This window comes from Rana temporaria, chromosome 1 (genome assembly GCF_905171775.1).
Source record: "Rana temporaria chromosome 1, aRanTem1.1, whole genome shotgun sequence".
NCBI classification, from domain to species: domain Eukaryota; kingdom Metazoa; phylum Chordata; class Amphibia; order Anura; family Ranidae; genus Rana; species Rana temporaria.
Genome location: NC_053489.1, coordinates 432,021,731 through 432,036,970, shown reverse-complemented (window position 1 = coordinate 432,036,970; position 15,240 = coordinate 432,021,731).

The following is a 15,240-nucleotide window of genomic DNA, read 5'->3' as shown; positions in this document are numbered from 1 at the left end:
CACTAGGTACCCTCTGGCCTTTGGTGCTAGCACCTCCAAACTACCCACATTTGTAGGGGAGACTCTCGGCTACATGTCTACCAAAGGTGGGGTCACTGGCACCTAAGGCTGGCCAGTACCTTGCCTCCAAAGATGGACCGTTTAACATGGGAGTCTATGGGGAAACAGGGTTAGCTTGAGACGCGATATCTCCACGGCTATTGGACCATTGGACCCCAAACTTGGCTTGGTCGGTTCAGGACATATGGGGCTACAATGTGGCGAAGAAAGTAAGTCGCTATCGGTTATGGTTCGGGAGAACTGGCCATCCAAAATTGGGTGTTTTGGGACTTCAGTCTGAAATTGGTGTAAATTGGTTTTTGGGCTATAACTTTTGAACGGAAGGTGCTAGAGACCTCAAACTTGGGGAGCATCTTCCTGAATAGCAACTGGAGCATAGCAAAAATTTGATGTTTTTTGGACCTTTTACCAGGAATTTACCGATTTTCAGGTCACACTAGGTACCCTCTGGCCTTTGGTGCTAGGACCTCCAAACTACCCACATTTGTAGGGGAGACTCTCGGCTACATGTCTACCAAAGGTGGGGTCACTGGCACCTAAGGCTGGCCAGTACCTTGCCTCCAAAGATGGACCGTTTAACATGGGAGTCTATGGGGAAACAGGGTTAGCTTGAGACGCGATATCTCCACGGCTATTGGACCATTGGACCCCAAACTTGGCTTGGTCGGTTCAGGACATATGGGGCTACAATGTGGCGAAGAAAGTAAGTCGCTATCGGTTATGGTTCGGGAGAACTGGCCATCCAAAATTGGGTGTTTTGGGACTTCAGTCTGAAATTGGTGTAAATTGGTTTTTGGGCTATAACTTTTGAACGGAAGGTGCTAGAGACCTCAAACTTGGGGAGCATCTTCCTGAATAGCAACTGGAGCATAGCAAAAATTTGATGTTTTTTGGACCTTTTACCAGGAATTTACCAATTTTCAGGTCACACTAGGTACCCTCTGGCCTTTGGTGCTAGCACCTCCAAACTACCCACATTTGTAGGGGAGACTCTCGGCTACATGTCTACCAAAGGTGGGGTCACTGGCACCTAAGGCTGGCCAGTACCTTGCCTCCAAAGATGGACCGTTTAACATGGGAGTCTATGGGGAAACAGGGTTAGCTTGAGACGCGATATCTCCGCGGCTATTGGACCATTGGACCCCAAACTTGGCTTGGTCGGTTCAGGACATATGGGGCTACAATGTGGCGAAGAAAGTAAGTCGCTATCGGTTATGGTTCGGGAGAACTGGCCATCCAAAATTGGGTGTTTTGGGACTTCAGTCTGAAATTGGTGTAAATTGGTTTTTGGGCTATAACTTTTGAACGGAAGGTGCTAGAGACCTCAAACTTGGGGAGCATCTTCCTGAATAGCAACTGGAGCATAGCAAAAATTTGATGTTTTTTGGACCTTTTACCAGGAATTTACCGATTTTCAGGTCACACTAGGTACCCTCTGGCCTTTGGTGCTAGGACCTCCAAACTACCCACATTTGTAGGGGAGACTCTCGGCTACATGTCTACCAAAGGTGGGGTCACTGGCACCTAAGGCTGGCCAGTACCTTGCCTCCAAAGATGGACCGTTTAACATGGGAGTCTATGGGGAAACAGGGTTAGCTTGAGACGCGATATCTCCACGGCTATTGGACCATTGGACCCCAAACTTGGCTTGGTCGGTTCAGGACATATGGGGCTACAATGTGGCGAAGAAAGTAAGTCGCTATCGGTTATGGTTCGGGAGAACTGGCCATCCAAAATTGGGTGTTTTGGGACTTCAGTCTGAAATTGGTGTAAATTGGTTTTTGGGCTATAACTTTTGAACGGAAGGTGCTAGAGACCTCAAACTTGGGGAGCATCTTCCTGAATAGCAACTGGAGCATAGCAAAAATTTGATGTTTTTTGGACCTTTTACCAGGAATTTACCGATTTTCAGGTCACACTAGGTACCCTCTGGCCTTTGGTGCTAGGACCTCCAAACTACCCACATTTGTAGGGGAGACTCTCGGCTACATGTCTACCAAAGGTGGGGTCACTGGCACCTAAGGCTGGCCAGTACCTTGCCTCCAAAGATGGACCGTTTAACATGGGAGTCTATGGGGAAACAGGGTTAGCTTGAGACGCGATATCTCCACGGCTATTGGACCATTGGACCCCAAACTTGGCTTGGTCGGTTCAGGACATATGGGGCTACAATGTGGCGAAGAAAGTAAGTCGCTATCGGTTATGGTTCGGGAGAACTGGCCATCCAAAATTGGGTGTTTTGGGACTTCAGTCTGAAATTGGTGTAAATTGGTTTTTGGGCTATAACTTTTGAACGGAAGGTGCTAGAGACCTCAAACTTGGGGAGCATCTTCCTGAATAGCAACTGGAGCATAGCAAAAATTTGATGTTTTTTGGACCTTTTACCAGGAATTTACCGATTTTCAGGTCACACTAGGTACCCTCTGGCCTTTGGTGCTAGGACCTCCAAACTACCCACATTTGTAGGGGAGACTCTCGGCTACATGTCTACCAAAGGTGGGGTCACTGGCACCTAAGGCTGGCCAGTACCTTGCCTCCAAAGATGGACCGTTTAACATGGGAGTCTATGGGGAAACAGGGTTAGCTTGAGACGCGATATCTCCACGGCTATTGGACCATTGGACCCCAAACTTGGCTTGGTCGGTTCAGGACATATGGGGCTACAATGTGGCGAAGAAAGTAAGTCGCTATCGGTTATGGTTCGGGAGAACTGGCCATCCAAAATTGGGTGTTTTGGGACTTCAGTCTGAAATTGGTGTAAATTGGTTTTTGGGCTATAACTTTTGAACGGAAGGTGCTAGAGACCTCAAACTTGGGGAGCATCTTCCTGAATAGCAACTGGAGCATAGCAAAAATTTGATGTTTTTTGGACCTTTTACCAGGAATTTACCGATTTTCAGGTCACACTAGGTACCCTCTGGCCTTTGGTGCTAGCACCTCCAAACTACCCACATTTGTAGGGGAGACTCTCGGCTACATGTCTACCAAAGGTGGGGTCACTGGCATCTAAGGCTGGCCAGTACCTTGCCTCCAAAGATGGACCGTTTAACATGGGAGTCTATGGGGAAACAGGGTTAGCTTGAGACGCGATATCTCCACGGCTATTGGACCATTGGACCCCAAACTTGGCTTGGTCGGTTCAGGACATATGGGGCTACAATGTGGCGAAGAAAGTAAGTCGCTATCGGTTATGGTTCGGGAGAACTGGCCATCCAAAATTGGGTGTTTTGGGACTTCAGTCTGAAATTGGTGTAAATTGGTTTTTGGGCTATAACTTTTGAACGGAAGGTGCTAGAGACCTCAAACTTGGGGAGCATCTTCCTGAATAGCAACTGGAGCATAGCAAAAATTTGATGTTTTTTGGACCTTTTACCAGGAATTTACCGATTTTCAGGTCACACTAGGTACCCTCTGGCCTTTGGTGCTAGGACCTCCAAACTACCCACATTTGTAGGGGAGACTCTCGGCTACATGTCTACCAAAGGTGGGGTCACTGGCACCTAAGGCTGGCCAGTACCTTGCCTCCAAAGATGGACCGTTTAACATGGGAGTCTATGGGGAAACAGGGTTAGCTTGAGACGCGATATCTCCACGGCTAATGGACCATTGGACCCCAAACTTGGCTTGGTCGGTTCAGGACATATGGGGCTACAATGTGGCGAAGAAAGTAAGTCGCTATCGGTTATGGTTCGGGAGAACTGGCCATCCAAAATTGGGTGTTTTGGGACTTCAGTCTGAAATTGGTGTAAATTGGTTTTTGGGCTATAACTTTTGAACGGAAGGTGCTAGAGACCTCAAACTTGGGGAGCATCTTCCTGAATAGCAACTGGAGCATAGCAAAAATTTGATGTTTTTTGGACCTTTTACCAGGAATTTACCAATTTTCAGGTCACACTAGGTACCCTCTGGCCTTTGGTGCTAGCACCTCCAAACTACCCACATTTGTAGGGGAGACTCTCGGCTACATGTCTACCAAAGGTGGGGTCACTGGCACCTAAGGCTGGCCAGTACCTTGCCTCCAAAGATGGACCGTTTAACATGGGAGTCTATGGGGAAACAGGGTTAGCTTGAGACGCGATATCTCCACGGCTATTGGACCATTGGACCCCAAACTTGGCTTGGTCGGTTCAGGACATATGGGGCTACAATGTGGCGAAGAAAGTAAGTCGCTATCGGTTATGGTTCGGGAGAACTGGCCATCCAAAATTGGGTGTTTTGGGACTTCAGTCTGAAATTGGTGTAAATTGGTTTTTGGGCTATAACTTTTGAACGGAAGGTGCTAGAGACCTCAAACTTGGGGAGCATCTTCCTGAATAGCAACTGGAGCATAGCAAAAATTTGATGTTTTTTGGACCTTTTACCAGGAATTTACCGATTTTCAGGTCACACTAGGTACCCTCTGGCCTTTGGTGCTAGGACCTCCAAACTACCCACATTTGTAGGGGAGACTCTCGGCTACATGTCTACCAAAGGTGGGGTCACTGGCACCTAAGGCTGGCCAGTACCTTGCCTCCAAAGATGGACCGTTTAACATGGGAGTCTATGGGGAAACAGGGTTAGCTTGAGACGCGATATCTCCACGGCTATTGGACCATTGGACCCCAAACTTGGCTTGGTCGGTTCAGGACATATGGGGCTACAATGTGGCGAAGAAAGTAAGTCGCTATCGGTTATGGTTCGGGAGAACTGGCCATCCAAAATTGGGTGTTTTGGGACTTCAGTCTGAAATTGGTGTAAATTGGTTTTTGGGCTATAACTTTTGAACGGAAGGTGCTAGAGACCTCAAACTTGGGGAGCATCTTCCTGAATAGCAACTGGAGCATAGCAAAAATTTGATGTTTTTTGGACCTTTTACCAGGAATTTACCGATTTTCAGGTCACACTAGGTACCCTCTGGCCTTTGGTGCTAGGACCTCCAAACTACCCACATTTGTAGGGGAGACTCTCGGCTACATGTCTACCAAAGGTGGGGTCACTGGCACCTAAGGCTGGCCAGTACCTTGCCTCCAAAGATGGACCGTTTAACATGGGAGTCTATGGGGAAACAGGGTTAGCTTGAGACGCGATATCTCCACGGCTATTGGACCATTGGACCCCAAACTTGGCTTGGTCGGTTCAGGACATATGGGGCTACAATGTGGCGAAGAAAGTAAGTCGCTATCGGTTATGGTTCGGGAGAACTGGCCATCCAAAATTGGGTGTTTTGGGACTTCAGTCTGAAATTGGTGTAAATTGGTTTTTGGGCTATAACTTTTGAACGGAAGGTGCTAGAGACCTCAAACTTGGGGAGCATCTTCCTGAATAGCAACTGGAGCATAGCAAAAATTTGATGTTTTTTGGACCTTTTACCAGGAATTTACCGATTTTCAGGTCACACTAGGTACCCTCTGGCCTTTGGTGCTAGCACCTCCAAACTACCCACATTTGTAGGGGAGACTCTCGGCTACATGTCTACCAAAGGTGGGGTCACTGGCACCTAAGGCTGGCCAGTACCTTGCCTCCAAAGATGGACCGTTTAACATGGGAGTCTATGGGGAAACAGGGTTAGCTTGAGACGCGATATCTCCGCGGCTAATGGACCATTGGACCCCAAACTTGGCTTGGTCGGTTCAGGACATATGGGGCTACAATGTGGCGAAGAAAGTAAGTCGCTATCGGTTATGGTTCGGGAGAACTGGCCATCCAAAATTGGGTGTTTTGGGACTTCAGTCTGAAATTGGTGTAAATTGGTTTTTGGGCTATAACTTTTGAACGGAAGGTGCTAGAGACCTCAAACTTGGGGAGCATCTTCCTGAATAGCAACTGGAGCATAGCAAAAATTTGATGTTTTTTGGACCTTTTACCAGGAATTTACCGATTTTCAGGTCACACTAGGTACCCTCTGGCCTTTGGTGCTAGGACCTCCAAACTACCCACATTTGTAGGGGAGACTCTCGGCTACATGTCTACCAAAGGTGGGGTCACTGGCACCTAAGGCTGGCCAGTACCTTGCCTCCAAAGATGGACCGTTTAACATGGGAGTCTATGGGGAAACAGGGTTAGCTTGAGACGCGATATCTCCACGGCTATTGGACCATTGGACCCCAAACTTGGCTTGGTCGGTTCAGGACATATGGGGCTACAATGTGGCGAAGAAAGTAAGTCGCTATCGGTTATGGTTCGGGAGAACTGGCCATCCAAAATTGGGTGTTTTGGGACTTCAGTCTGAAATTGGTGTAAATTGGTTTTTGGGCTATAACTTTTGAACGGAAGGTGCTAGAGACCTCAAACTTGGGGAGCATCTTCCTGAATAGCAACTGGAGCATAGCAAAAATTTGATGTTTTTTGGACCTTTTACCAGGAATTTACCGATTTTCAGGTCACACTAGGTACCCTCTGGCCTTTGGTGCTAGCACCTCCAAACTACCCACATTTGTAGGGGAGACTCTCGGCTACATGTCTACCAAAGGTGGGGTCACTGGCACCTAAGGCTGGCCAGTACCTTGCCTCCAAAGATGGACCGTTTAACATGGGAGTCTATGGGGAAACAGGGTTAGCTTGAGACGCGATATCTCCACGGCTATTGGACCATTGGACCCCAAACTTGGCTTGGTCGGTTCAGGACATATGGGGCTACAATGTGGCGAAGAAAGTAAGTCGCTATCGGTTATGGTTCGGGAGAACTGGCCATCCAAAATTGGGTGTTTTGGGACTTCAGTCTGAAATTGGTGTAAATTGGTTTTTGGGCTATAACTTTTGAACGGAAGGTGCTAGAGACCTCAAACTTGGGGAGCATCTTCCTGAATAGCAACTGGAGCATAGCAAAAATTTGATGTTTTTTGGACCTTTTACCAGGAATTTACCGATTTTCAGGTCACACTAGGTACCCTCTGGCCTTTGGTGCTAGGACCTCCAAACTACCCACATTTGTAGGGGAGACTCTCGGCTACATGTCTACCAAAGGTGGGGTCACTGGCACCTAAGGCTGGCCAGTACCTTGCCTCCAAAGATGGACCGTTTAACATGGGAGTCTATGGGGAAACAGGGTTAGCTTGAGACGCGATATCTCCACGGCTATTGGACCATTGGACCCCAAACTTGGCTTGGTCGGTTCAGGACATATGGGGCTACAATGTGGCGAAGAAAGTAAGTCGCTATCGGTTATGGTTCGGGAGAACTGGCCATCCAAAATTGGGTGTTTTGGGACTTCAGTCTGAAATTGGTGTAAATTGGTTTTTGGGCTATAACTTTTGAACGGAAGGTGCTAGAGACCTCAAACTTGGGGAGCATCTTCCTGAATAGCAACTGGAGCATAGCAAAAATTTGATGTTTTTTGGACCTTTTACCAGGAATTTACCGATTTTCAGGTCACACTAGGTACCCTCTGGCCTTTGGTGCTAGGACCTCCAAACTACCCACATTTGTAGGGGAGACTCTCGGCTACATGTCTACCAAAGGTGGGGTCACTGGCACCTAAGGCTGGCCAGTACCTTGCCTCCAAAGATGGACCGTTTAACATGGGAGTCTATGGGGAAACAGGGTTAGCTTGAGACGCGATATCTCCACGGCTATTGGACCATTGGACCCCAAACTTGGCTTGGTCGGTTCAGGACATATGGGGCTACAATGTGGCGAAGAAAGTAAGTCGCTATCGGTTATGGTTCGGGAGAACTGGCCATCCAAAATTGGGTGTTTTGGGACTTCAGTCTGAAATTGGTGTAAATTGGTTTTTGGGCTATAACTTTTGAACGGAAGGTGCTAGAGACCTCAAACTTGGGGAGCATCTTCCTGAATAGCAACTGGAGCATAGCAAAAATTTGATGTTTTTTGGACCTTTTACCAGGAATTTACCGATTTTCAGGTCACACTAGGTACCCTCTGGCCTTTGGTGCTAGGACCTCCAAACTACCCACATTTGTAGGGGAGACTCTCGGCTACATGTCTACCAAAGGTGGGGTCACTGGCACCTAAGGCTGGCCAGTACCTTGCCTCCAAAGATGGACCGTTTAACATGGGAGTCTATGGGGAAACAGGGTTAGCTTGAGACGCGATATCTCCACGGCTATTGGACCATTGGACCCCAAACTTGGCTTGGTCGGTTCAGGACATATGGGGCTACAATGTGGCGAAGAAAGTAAGTCGCTATCGGTTATGGTTCGGGAGAACTGGCCATCCAAAATTGGGTGTTTTGGGACTTCAGTCTGAAATTGGTGTAAATTGGTTTTTGGGCTATAACTTTTGAACGGAAGGTGCTAGAGACCTCAAACTTGGGGAGCATCTTCCTGAATAGCAACTGGAGCATAGCAAAAATTTGATGTTTTTTGGACCTTTTACCAGGAATTTACCGATTTTCAGGTCACACTAGGTACCCTCTGGCCTTTGGTGCTAGGACCTCCAAACTACCCACATTTGTAGGGGAGACTCTCGGCTACATGTCTACCAAAGGTGGGGTCACTGGCACCTAAGGCTGGCCAGTACCTTGCCTCCAAAGATGGACCGTTTAACATGGGAGTCTATGGGGAAACAGGGTTAGCTTGAGACGCGATATCTCCACGGCTATTGGACCATTGGACCCCAAACTTGGCTTGGTCGGTTCAGGACATATGGGGCTACAATGTGGCGAAGAAAGTAAGTCGCTATCGGTTATGGTTCGGGAGAACTGGCCATCCAAAATTGGGTGTTTTGGGACTTCAGTCTGAAATTGGTGTAAATTGGTTTTTGGGCTATAACTTTTGAACGGAAGGTGCTAGAGACCTCAAACTTGGGGAGCATCTTCCTGAATAGCAACTGGAGCATAGCAAAAATTTGATGTTTTTTGGACCTTTTACCAGGAATTTACCAATTTTCAGGTCACACTAGGTACCCTCTGGCCTTTGGTGCTAGCACCTCCAAACTACCCACATTTGTAGGGGAGACTCTCGGCTACATGTCTACCAAAGGTGGGGTCACTGGCACCTAAGGCTGGCCAGTACCTTGCCTCCAAAGATGGACCGTTTAACATGGGAGTCTATGGGGAAACAGGGTTAGCTTGAGACGCGATATCTCCACGGCTATTGGACCATTGGACCCCAAACTTGGCTTGGTCGGTTCAGGACATATGGGGCTACAATGTGGCGAAGAAAGTAAGTCGCTATCGGTTATGGTTCGGGAGAACTGGCCATCCAAAATTGGGTGTTTTGGGACTTCAGTCTGAAATTGGTGTAAATTGGTTTTTGGGCTATAACTTTTGAACGGAAGGTGCTAGAGACCTCAAACTTGGGGAGCATCTTCCTGAATAGCAACTGGAGCATAGCAAAAATTTGATGTTTTTTGGACCTTTTACCAGGAATTTACCGATTTTCAGGTCACACTAGGTACCCTCTGGCCTTTGGTGCTAGGACCTCCAAACTACCCACATTTGTAGGGGAGACTCTCGGCTACATGTCTACCAAAGGTGGGGTCACTGGCACCTAAGGCTGGCCAGTACCTTGCCTCCAAAGATGGACCGTTTAACATGGGAGTCTATGGGGAAACAGGGTTAGCTTGAGACGCGATATCTCCACGGCTATTGGACCATTGGACCCCAAACTTGGCTTGGTCGGTTCAGGACATATGGGGCTACAATGTGGCGAAGAAAGTAAGTCGCTATCGGTTATGGTTCGGGAGAACTGGCCATCCAAAATTGGGTGTTTTGGGACTTCAGTCTGAAATTGGTGTAAATTGGTTTTTGGGCTATAACTTTTGAACGGAAGGTGCTAGAGACCTCAAACTTGGGGAGCATCTTCCTGAATAGCAACTGGAGCATAGCAAAAATTTGATGTTTTTTGGACCTTTTACCAGGAATTTACCGATTTTCAGGTCACACTAGGTACCCTCTGGCCTTTGGTGCTAGGACCTCCAAACTACCCACATTTGTAGGGGAGACTCTCGGCTACATGTCTACCAAAGGTGGGGTCACTGGCACCTAAGGCTGGCCAGTACCTTGCCTCCAAAGATGGACCGTTTAACATGGGAGTCTATGGGGAAACAGGGTTAGCTTGAGACGCGATATCTCCACGGCTATTGGACCATTGGACCCCAAACTTGGCTTGGTCGGTTCAGGACATATGGGGCTACAATGTGGCGAAGAAAGTAAGTCGCTATCGGTTATGGTTCGGGAGAACTGGCCATCCAAAATTGGGTGTTTTGGGACTTCAGTCTGAAATTGGTGTAAATTGGTTTTTGGGCTATAACTTTTGAACGGAAGGTGCTAGAGACCTCAAACTTGGGGAGCATCTTCCTGAATAGCAACTGGAGCATAGCAAAAATTTGATGTTTTTTGGACCTTTTACCAGGAATTTACCGATTTTCAGGTCACACTAGGTACCCTCTGGCCTTTGGTGCTAGGACCTCCAAACTACCCACATTTGTAGGGGAGACTCTCGGCTACATGTCTACCAAAGGTGGGGTCACTGGCACCTAAGGCTGGCCAGTACCTTGCCTCCAAAGATGGACCGTTTAACATGGGAGTCTATGGGGAAACAGGGTTAGCTTGAGACGCGATATCTCCGCGGCTATTGGACCATTGGACCCCAAACTTGGCTTGGTCGGTTCAGGACATATGGGGCTACAATGTGGCGAAGAAAGTAAGTCGCTATCGGTTATGGTTCGGGAGAACTGGCCATCCAAAATTGGGTGTTTTGGGACTTCAGTCTGAAATTGGTGTAAATTGGTTTTTGGGCTATAACTTTTGAACGGAAGGTGCTAGAGACCTCAAACTTGGGGAGCATCTTCCTGAATAGCAACTGGAGCATAGCAAAAATTTGATGTTTTTTGGACCTTTTACCAGGAATTTACCGATTTTCAGGTCACACTAGGTACCCTCTGGCCTTTGGTGCTAGCACCTCCAAACTACCCACATTTGTAGGGGAGACTCTCGGCTACATGTCTACCAAAGGTGGGGTCACTGGCACCTAAGGCTGGCCAGTACCTTGCCTCCAAAGATGGACCGTTTAACATGGGAGTCTATGGGGAAACAGGGTTAGCTTGAGACGCGATATCTCCACGGCTATTGGACCATTGGACCCCAAACTTGGCTTGGTCGGTTCAGGACATATGGGGCTACAATGTGGCGAAGAAAGTAAGTCGCTATCGGTTATGGTTCGGGAGAACTGGCCATCCAAAATTGGGTGTTTTGGGACTTCAGTCTGAAATTGGTGTAAATTGGTTTTTGGGCTATAACTTTTGAACGGAAGGTGCTAGAGACCTCAAACTTGGGGAGCATCTTCCTGAATAGCAACTGGAGCATAGCAACAATTTGATGTTTTTTGGACCCTTTACCAGGAATTTACCAATTTTCAGGTCACACTAGGTACCCTCTGGCCTTTGGTGCTAGGACCTCCAAACTACCCACATTTGTAGGGGAGACTCTCGGCTACATGTCTACCAAAGGTGGGGTCACTGGCACCTAAGGCTGGCCAGTACCTTGCCTCCAAAGATGGACCGTTTAACATGGGAGTCTATGGGGAAACAGGGTTAGCTTGAGACGCGATATCTCCACGGCTATTGGACCATTGGACCCCAAACTTGGCTTGGTCGGTTCAGGACATATGGGGCTACAATGTGGCAAAGAAAGTAAGTCGCTATCGGTTATGGTTCGGGAGAACTGGCCATCCAAAATTGGGTGTTTTGGGACTTCAGTCTGAAATTGGTGTAAATTGGTTTTTGGGCTATAACTTTTGAACGGAAGGTGCTAGAGACCTCAAACTTGGGGAGCATCTTCCTGAATAGCAACTGGAGCATAGCAAAAATTTGATGTTTTTTGGACCTTTTACCAGGAATTTACCGATTTTCAGGTCACACTAGGTACCCTCTGGCCTTTGGTGCTAGCACCTCCAAACTACCCACATTTGTAGGGGAGACTCTCGGCTACATGTCTACCAAAGGTGGGGTCACTGGCATCTAAGGCTGGCCAGTACCTTGCCTCCAAAGATGGACCGTTTAACATGGGAGTCTATGGGGAAACAGGGTTAGCTTGAGACGCGATATCTCCGCGGCTATTGGACCATTGGACCCCAAACTTGGCTTGGTCGGTTCAGGACATATGGGGCTACAATGTGGCGAAGAAAGTAAGTCGCTATCGGTTATGGTTCGGGAGAACTGGCCATCCAAAATTGGGTGTTTTGGGACTTCAGTCTGAAATTGGTGTAAATTGGTTTTTTGGGCTATAACTTTTGAACGGAAGGTGCTAGAGACCTCAAACTTGGGGAGCATCTTCCTGAATAGCAACTGGAGCATAGCAAAAATTTGATGTTTTTTGGACCTTTTACCAGGAATTTACCGATTTTCAGGTCACACTAGGTACCCTCTGGCCTTTGGTGCTAGGACCTCCAAACTACCCACATTTGTAGGGGAGACTCTTGGCTACATGTCTAACAAAGGTGGGGTCACTGGCACCTAAGGCTGGCCAGTACCTTGCCTCCAAAGATGGACCGTTTAACATGGGAGTCTATGGGGAAACAGGGTTAGCTTGAGACGCGATATCTCCACGGCTATTGGACCCCAAACTTGGCTTGGTCGGTTCAGGACATATGGGGCTACAATGTGGCGAAGAAAGTAAGTCGCTATCGGTTATGGTTCGGGAGAACTGGCCATCCAAAATTGGGTGTTTTGGGACTTCAGTCTGAAATTGGTGTAAATTGGTTTTTGGGCTATAACTTTTGAACGGAAGGTGCTAGAGACCTCAAACTTGGGGAGCATCTTCCTGAATAGCAACTGGAGCATAGCAAAAATTTGATGTTTTTTGGACCCTTTACCAGGAATTTACCAATTTTCAGGTCACACTAGGTACCCTCTGGCCTTTGGTGCTAGGACCTCCAAACTACCCACATTTGTAGGGGAGACTCTCGGCTACATGTCTACCAAATATGGGGTCACTGGCACCTAAGGCTGGCCAGTACCTTGCCTCCAAAGATGGACCGTTTAACATGGGAGTCTATGGGGAAACAGGGTTAGCTTGAGACGCGATATCTCCACGGCTATTGGACCATTGGACCCCAAACTTGGCTTGGTCGGTTCAGGACATATGGGGCTACAATGTGGCAAAGAAAGTAAGTCGCTATCGGTTATGGTTCAGGAGAACTGGCCATCCAAAATTGGGTGTTTTGGGACTTCAGTCTGAAATTGGTGTAAATTGGTTTTTGGGCTATAACTTTTGAACGGAAGGTGCTAGAGACCTCAAACTTGGGGAGCATCTTCCTGAATAGCAACTGGAGCATAGCAAAAATTTGATGTTTTTTGGACCTTTTACCAGGAATTTACCGATTTTCAGGTCACACTAGGTACCCTCTGGCCTTTGGTGCTAGCACCTCCAAACTACCCACATTTGTAGGGGAGACTCTCGGCTACATGTCTACCAAAGGTGGGGTCACTGGCATCTAAGGCTGGCCAGTACCTTGCCTCCAAAGATGGACCGTTTAACATGGGAGTCTATGGGGAAACAGGGTTAGCTTGAGACGCGATATCTCCACGGCTATTGGACCATTGGACCCCAAACTTGGCTTGGTCGGTTCAGGACATATGGGGCTACAATGTGGCGAAGAAAGTAAGTCGCTATCGGTTATGGTTCGGGAGAACTGGCCATCCAAAATTGGGTGTTTTGGGACTTCAGTCTGAAATTGGTGTAAATTGGTTTTTGGGCTATAACTTTTGAACGGAAGGTGCTAGAGACCTCAAACTTGGGGAGCATCTTCCTGAATAGCAACTGGAGCATAGCAAACATTTTATGTTTTTTGGACCTTTTACCAGGAATTTACCGATTTTCAGGTCACACTAGGTACCCTCTGGCCTTTGGTGCTAGGACCTCCAAACTACCCACATTTGTAGGGGAGACTCTCGGCTACATGTCTACCAAACGTGGGGTCACTGGCACCTAAGGCTGGCCAGTACCTTGCCTCCAAAGATGGACCGTTTAACATGGGAGTCTATGGGGAAACAGGGTTAGCTTGAGACGCGATATCTCCACGGCTATTGGACCATTGGACCCCAAACTTGGCTTGGTCGGTTCAGGACATATGGGGCTACAATGTGGCAAAGAAAGTAAGTCGCTATCGGTTATGGTTCGGGAGAACTGGCCATCCAAAATTGGGTGTTTTGGGACTTCAGTCTGAAATTGGTGTAAATTGGTTTTTGGGCTATAACTTTTGAACGGAAGGTGCTAGAGACCTCAAACTTGGGGAGCATCTTCCTGAATAGCAACTGGAGCATAGCAAAAATTTGATGTTTTTTGGACCTTTTACCAGGAATTTACCGATTTTCAGGTCACACTAGGTACCCTCTGGCCTTTGGTGCTAGCACCTCCAAACTACCCACATTTGTAGGGGAGACTCTCGGCTACATGTCTACCAAAGGTGGGGTCACTGGCATCTAAGGCTGGCCAGTACCTTGCCTCCAAAGATGGACCGTTTAACATGGGAGTCTATGGGGAAACAGGGTTAGCTTGAGACGCGATATCTCCACGGCTATTGGACCCCAAACTTGGCTTGGTCGGTTCAGGACATATGGGGCTACAATGTGGCGAAGAAAGTAAGTCGCTATCGGTTATGGTTCGGGAGAACTGGCCATCCAAAATTGGGTGTTTTGGGACTTCAGTCTGAAATTGGTGTAAATTGGTTTTTGGGCTATAACTTTTGAACGGAAGGTGCTAGAGACCTCAAACTTGGGGAGCATCTTCCTGAATAGCAACTGGAGCATAGCAAACATTTTATGTTTTTTGGACCTTTTACCAGGAATTTACCGATTTTCAGGTCACACTAGGTACCCTCTGGCCTTTGGTGCTAGGACCTCCAAACTACCCACATTTGTAGGGGAGACTCTCGGCTACATGTCTACCAAAGGTGGGGTCACTGGCACCTAAGGCTGGCCAGTACCTTGCCTCCAAAGATGGACCGTTTAACATGGGAGTCTATGGGGAAACAGGGTTAGCTTGAGACGCGATATCTCCACGGCTATTGGACCATTGGACCCCAAACTTGGCTTGGTCGGTTCAGGACATATGGGGCTACAATGTGGCAAAGAAAGTAAGTCGCTATCGGTTATGGTTCAGGAGAACTGGCCATCCAAAATCGGGTGTTTTGGGACTTCAGCCTGAAATTGCTGTAAATTGGTTTTTGGGCTATAACTTTTGAACGGAAGGTGCTAGAGACTTCAAACTTGGGGAGCAAGAAAATTTAATTTCAGACATGG